Consider the following 6000-nt stretch of genomic DNA (forward strand, 5'->3'; position numbering starts at 1 on the left):
AAGCAGCTCAGCTTTAATAAAAATACCATACAACTCCACCTTTTTGCAAAATCTCTTCCTAAGAAGCCATCATAAAATGATTTTTCCTCTTCAAGATCCTCCAGCTTGTTGTAAGATTTCATTCTGCTTTGTCATTTAGCGGCTTCACACAAGGATATGTCCTGCCTCTCCAATTAAATGCCAGGAGTCTAAAGTAAAGGGATCTTTTTTATTTCCTTCACTTCTGAATTGCCTATGATATGTTTAGGAAAAGATTATATTGTAACTGTTATTGGAGAAGATAAAGATAAAGATGAAAGCCTTTATGAAGTATGACATCTGCACCTAAATTACTCTATTTATGGTGCATTAAAAAAGTCTTGATATTTTCAGATAAGACTTTTACATAATTAAAGTGGTGAACTGATCATTCAATAAATATTTATTAAACATCTACTATGGGTCTAATACCATGCTTGGTGTTACAAGTAATGTAAAATTATAAATAATATATGGCTCCTATCCACTAGGTGCCTATAATGTAGTTAGTAGCAAAATCTGCCATTGGACTATCAGATAGGATCAGATACAAATTAGTAGAATGATTAAACACACTGGCTGTCCCCAAAACGTATAATCCAGATTTTAAAACAGAATGGTTCAAGAGGCTGGATATGAAATTATTTAAATAGAAAACAAAGTTTTAAACATTATGAAAAGAGCCAAGAAATTAAATAGTAAGCACTTCTTAAAGTCAAACAGACAAAACAAAATAAAAATCTATGAAATTACATTTCCTGGGTGCCTGGGTGGCTCAGTGAGTTAAGCAGCTGCCTTCGGCTCAGGTCATGATCTCAGGGTCCTGAGATCGAGTCCTGCATCGGGCTCTCTGCTCGGCAGGGAGCCTGCTTCCCTCTCTCTCTCTGCCTGCCTCTCTGTCTGCTTGTGATCTCTCTCTGTAAAATAAATAAATAAAATCTTTTTAAAATAAATAAATAAATAAATAAGTACATTTCCTGATCTTAGTATTTTTTCCCACATCAAATCAAGCACTAGTTCTATTGCTTAAATCAAAAGGAAAAAAAAGAAAATACAACCAACCAACCAAAAAGAGAACCCTCTTTGTCAGAGTTCCTCATTTTCCTTCTCACTGCCATGTGGTTCAGCTCGATCCTCATTGCTCCTCTCCTGAATCTGTAGTTTAATTGGTTTGCCCTCCTTCCATCTCCACACCAGTGCAGGAGTCTCCAACACCCCAGCTACGCACATGTTATTCTCTGCCCGTGAGGCCATTGGGGTACGGCCCTGCCTAATCCACGGCACAGGGTGCAAGACCCTCCACAGTCCAGCCTCAGTCTTCCATCCTCCTCCACTACCCACTCCCATACTCCCTTCTGGTCTCAACACAGGAAGCTTGCTAGGGGACTCACAGTTGATTCACTCTGTCAAAACACATATGAAGCAATTGTGCAAAACCCGCTGCTGAGTCCTGGGAATATGGAAGAGCTCAGAGTCTACTGATGGGGACGGAGAAGCTGCCGAATGGGCGAGAGGTCATTAGCGACAGAGACAAATGCTGCTGCCAGCTTGGCTTGCTCATGACCCTGGATTTGTATAAGAAGGAGGAAGCAAGCCCAAACAGACGGAAACATTGGATCACATAGACAGCCAAAGCAAGAACAGCATGGTGTGAGCTCCCCACATGGCTTGTTCCCGCAGGAGGACACGAGGCTGGAGGGACCGACTGCAGACGGCATGAGTGGTAGGTTGCTCTGCCTGGAGGAGCCGCCTCTCAACTACCAGCCTGCAGTCTGGCCGACTTGCACAGAAGCCTGCAGCTGTACTCCAATAGGAGGGGGCAGGAAAGAAGGTGGAAAGTCCTCTGCTCAGCTGAAATGCAGGAGATAATGAGAAACTGCCTCAGGGCAGTGCTCACAAGGTCTAAGAACCTGCCCTGTGGTGGTTCCTCAACAAGCTTATCTCCCATTACTACAGGAGGGATCACAGGACACTTCACCAAGTCTTGGGTGAAGCCATGGTCAAGTCTCACCTACTTGGCCTAAGTAGAAACGTGCAAGGTTGCCCAGGTACCGTGACTGAGCCAGCGCCCACCCCACCATGTGTAATTAAAGTAAATTGCAGCAATACACACAAGGATACAGAAATGCTCAGAAAGTTGTCGAGCACTTCGGAGGGGGTCTGGCATAGTGACACGATGGGCCCTGACACATACTTGATCTGCCTAAATGCTCCTCTCCCCCCAACAGTCCCACACAAGCCCAGAGTGAAAAGTTCCTACCAGCTTCTCTGGTACCTTCTTCCACCATTCCAGGCTGAATAAATTGCTCTTTCCTCTGCATGTTCATAGCCCTTAGATCAGGCCTGTGTTTATTATTTTCCATAAACCATTCATTCATTCATAGGCCAGACACTGCCTGGAACATTGTCAACAGGGCAGTGAACAAAAAAGAAAGATCCTTCCCCCATGGACCTTCTATTTGTGCTGTTCTCTCTTGTCCCTTCTATTCATAGTTGCAGTCAACTTCTAAAACTCATGACATGGTCTATTAGCCAGGATCCCTTGACCGGTCCAGAATATCACTTTCTTTCTTATTTTATGTTTAAGTTACAGTCGGAGAAATAAATCTATAATGCATTTTTACAATTACACAACAGTGTAACCAAATTTCATAAAACTTAATTTTGCCACAGGGCTCATAATAGAAAAATATTACATGGGCTAAGAATTGTGCTTAGAATTCTCCTATCAAAACCTCTCAAGTCTAGGATACAGAAGGCTTCTTGAGTTCAACTAAGGACTTTGATTCAAAACCAAACATTGGAAAAGTTTTCCTCCCCAACTGACAATACTATCAGACATGACCAAATTCTTTCCATTCCCCTTTTCCTCCTCTTACTGCAATGCCTTTGAATTCCTCAATCTGAGTTTTGGATTAGAAAACAACATTTTTCCTAAGTTGACTTTTGCTCAAAAGACTTTCTTCCTCTCTGATTAGCAAGAACAATTTACCATCTGGTAAACTTCTTCACGATAAGATCTAATCCCACTGAAAGAAGTCAAATGTCAGTTCTTTAAAGATTAGAATTTTCTTCTTAATGGAGTTTCTAACAATGCAAAAACCAATTTTTGGTAAGAGCTGTGGGACACCATTACAAACATGACAGAAAAAAAGGATTTATGGGAAAACTTTATACCAACAAATTATACAAATGAGGTGAAACAAATTCCTAGAAAAATGCAAATTATCAAAACTGTCTCAAGAATAAATTAATTATTAAGAAAGTAAATCTTAAGTGTTCTCGCCATTCCAAAAGAAAAGAAAAGTAACTATGTGATGTGAAGAATATGTTAACTTGACTGTAGTAATCATTATAAATTGTATATGTATATCAAATCATCACACATTGTACACCTTAAATGCACAATATTCACTTGTCAATAAAACAGAGGGGGAAAGAACAGAATATCTGAATCTACATACATTAAATAAAGAACATGAATAAGCAATTAAAAAAATCTTCCCCCAAAAAAATAAATAAAAATTTTTAAATTTTTCATAATTAAAATTTCCAAAAGATTTACTGATCAAGTTGTAAAAACATTTAAAGAAGAAATAGTATCAATCCTTTCAGCAAATAGAAAAGCAATTTCTCAATTCATTTTATGAGGTATTACCCTGACACCAAAGCCAGAGAAAGACACACAAGAAAAGTAAACTATAGACTAACAAACATAGGTGTAAAAATTCAGAAAATGTTAAATTGCCAAATCCAGCAATACCTAACATAGATTATACACCATAATCCTGTAGGATTTATAAAAAAAAAAAAAAAAAAAAAACCCAAAAAGTTGGTATAAGACCCAAAAACCAATTAACACAAAGTACCAATAAAGAAGAAAAAACAACATGATTATTTAAAGATGCAGGAAAAGCACTCTACAAAACTTAAACTCATTCATGACTAAAAATAATTTTTCAGGGTGCCTGCATGGCTCAGTGGGTTAAAGCCTCTGCTTTCGGCTCACGTCAGGATCCCAGGGTCCTGGGATAGAGTCCCACATCGGGCTCTCCCCTCCTTGGGAAGCCTGCTTCCCCCTCTCTCTCTGCCTGTCTCTCTGCTTACTTGTGATCTCTGTCTCTCAAATAAATAAATAAATAATCTTTTTAAAAATAATAATAATCTTTCAACAAACTAGGAATAGAAGGATACTTCCACAACCCTATAAAAGGCATGTAGGAAAAACCTACAGTTAAATTATACTTAATAGTGAAAGACTGAATGCTTTCCCCCTGAGATCAGGAAAAAGGCAAAGAGGCTTCTTTGCTCCCACCACTGTTATTTAACACTGTCCTGGAGGTACTAGCCAGTGCAGTCAGGCAGGGAAGAGATATTACATGTCCCAGTTTAGAATGGAAGAAGTACAACTGTCCTCTTTCATGGATGACATGATTTTGCATAAAAAAACCCTAAGTAATTTTTTAAAATCTACTGTAAAAATAATCAAGTTTTGCAAGGTCACGGTATTGAAGGACAATATACCAAAAAAATTGTATTTTATGTAATAGCAATTAATTTTAAAATAAACTTAATTCCATTCACACTAGCATCAAAAAATAGTCATGAACATTTTTAACAGAAGTGGAATTTCTAAAAATGACAAAATACAACTTGTTTTTTAAAATCTAAATAAATGAAGAGATATATCATTTTTATGGCTTGTAAAAATCAGTATCACTAAAATGACAATTTCCCTAAATTGATCTACAATTTCAATGCATTCCCAATTAAAATCCCAGCAGGAATGTTTAGAAAATTGGCAAGGTCAATTTAGATAGAAATGCAAAGAACCAAGATCCAACAAAACAATTTAGAAAAAGCAGAACAAAGTTAGAGGAGTGATACTACCTGATTTCAAACTTATTATAAAGTTATAATAATCAAGACAGTGTGATATTGGGATAAGGATAGACATATAGAGACCAGGAAAAGAGACTCAAGAGCCCAGAAATAGACTTCCACATCTATGTCCACTAATGGAAAAGGATAGTCATTTCAACAAATAGTGCTAGAACAACTGGATATCCACTTGCCAAAAAAAGAACTTTTTATCTTTTTCAAAGGAGGAGGAGGATGAAGAGAAGAGCTCAGACCTTTACCTCACACCATACACAAAAATCTATTTAAATAGACCTAAATAAAAGAGTTAAAACCAAAACTTCTTTTTTTTTCTTTTTTAAGATTTTATTTATTTATTTGACAGAGATCACAAGTAGGCAGAGGGGCAGGCAGAGAGGGAGGAGGAAGCAGGCTCCCTGCTAAGCAGAGAGCCCAATTCGGGGCTCAATCCCAGGACCCTGGGATCATGACCTGAGCCGAACGCAGAGGCTTTAACCCACTGAGCCACCCAGGCACCCCTAAAACCAAAACTTCTTGAACAAAAGATAGGAGCAAGTCTTTGCCAAACTTTCATAAATACAACACCAAAAGCAAAATCCGTTTTAGAAAAAAAAAAAAAAAAAAAAAAAAGATAAATTAGACCTCATCGAAACTAAAAACGTGCTCCCCAAAAGACACCACTAATAAAATGAAAAATCAAGCCACAGATAGACAGCCAATATTTGCAAATCGTATAATTGATAGAGGACATCCAGAATATATCAAGAGCTGTAACAATTCAATAAGACAAAAAAAATTCTTTTAAGCGAGCCAAAGATTTAAACAAGCATATCACTAAAGCTATATAGATGGCTAACAAGCACATTAAAAGATGCTTAATATTATTAACCATTAAACAAATACAAATTAAAATACTGAGATACCACTGTATACCCATTAGAACAGCAGTAGTCAAAAAGTGTGTAACAATGTTAAATAACAGCAAGGATGTGAAGAAACTGGAGCCCTAATACACCACACACACCACAATGTAAAATAGTACAACCACTTTGGAAAGAAGTTTGTAAATTGTTCTTGTTGCTTTTAAGTTAAACATAAACC

Source organism: Mustela nivalis (assembly GCF_964662115.1).
Source record: "Mustela nivalis genome assembly, chromosome: 10".
In the NCBI taxonomy this organism is placed as follows: Eukaryota; Metazoa; Chordata; class Mammalia; order Carnivora; family Mustelidae; genus Mustela; species Mustela nivalis.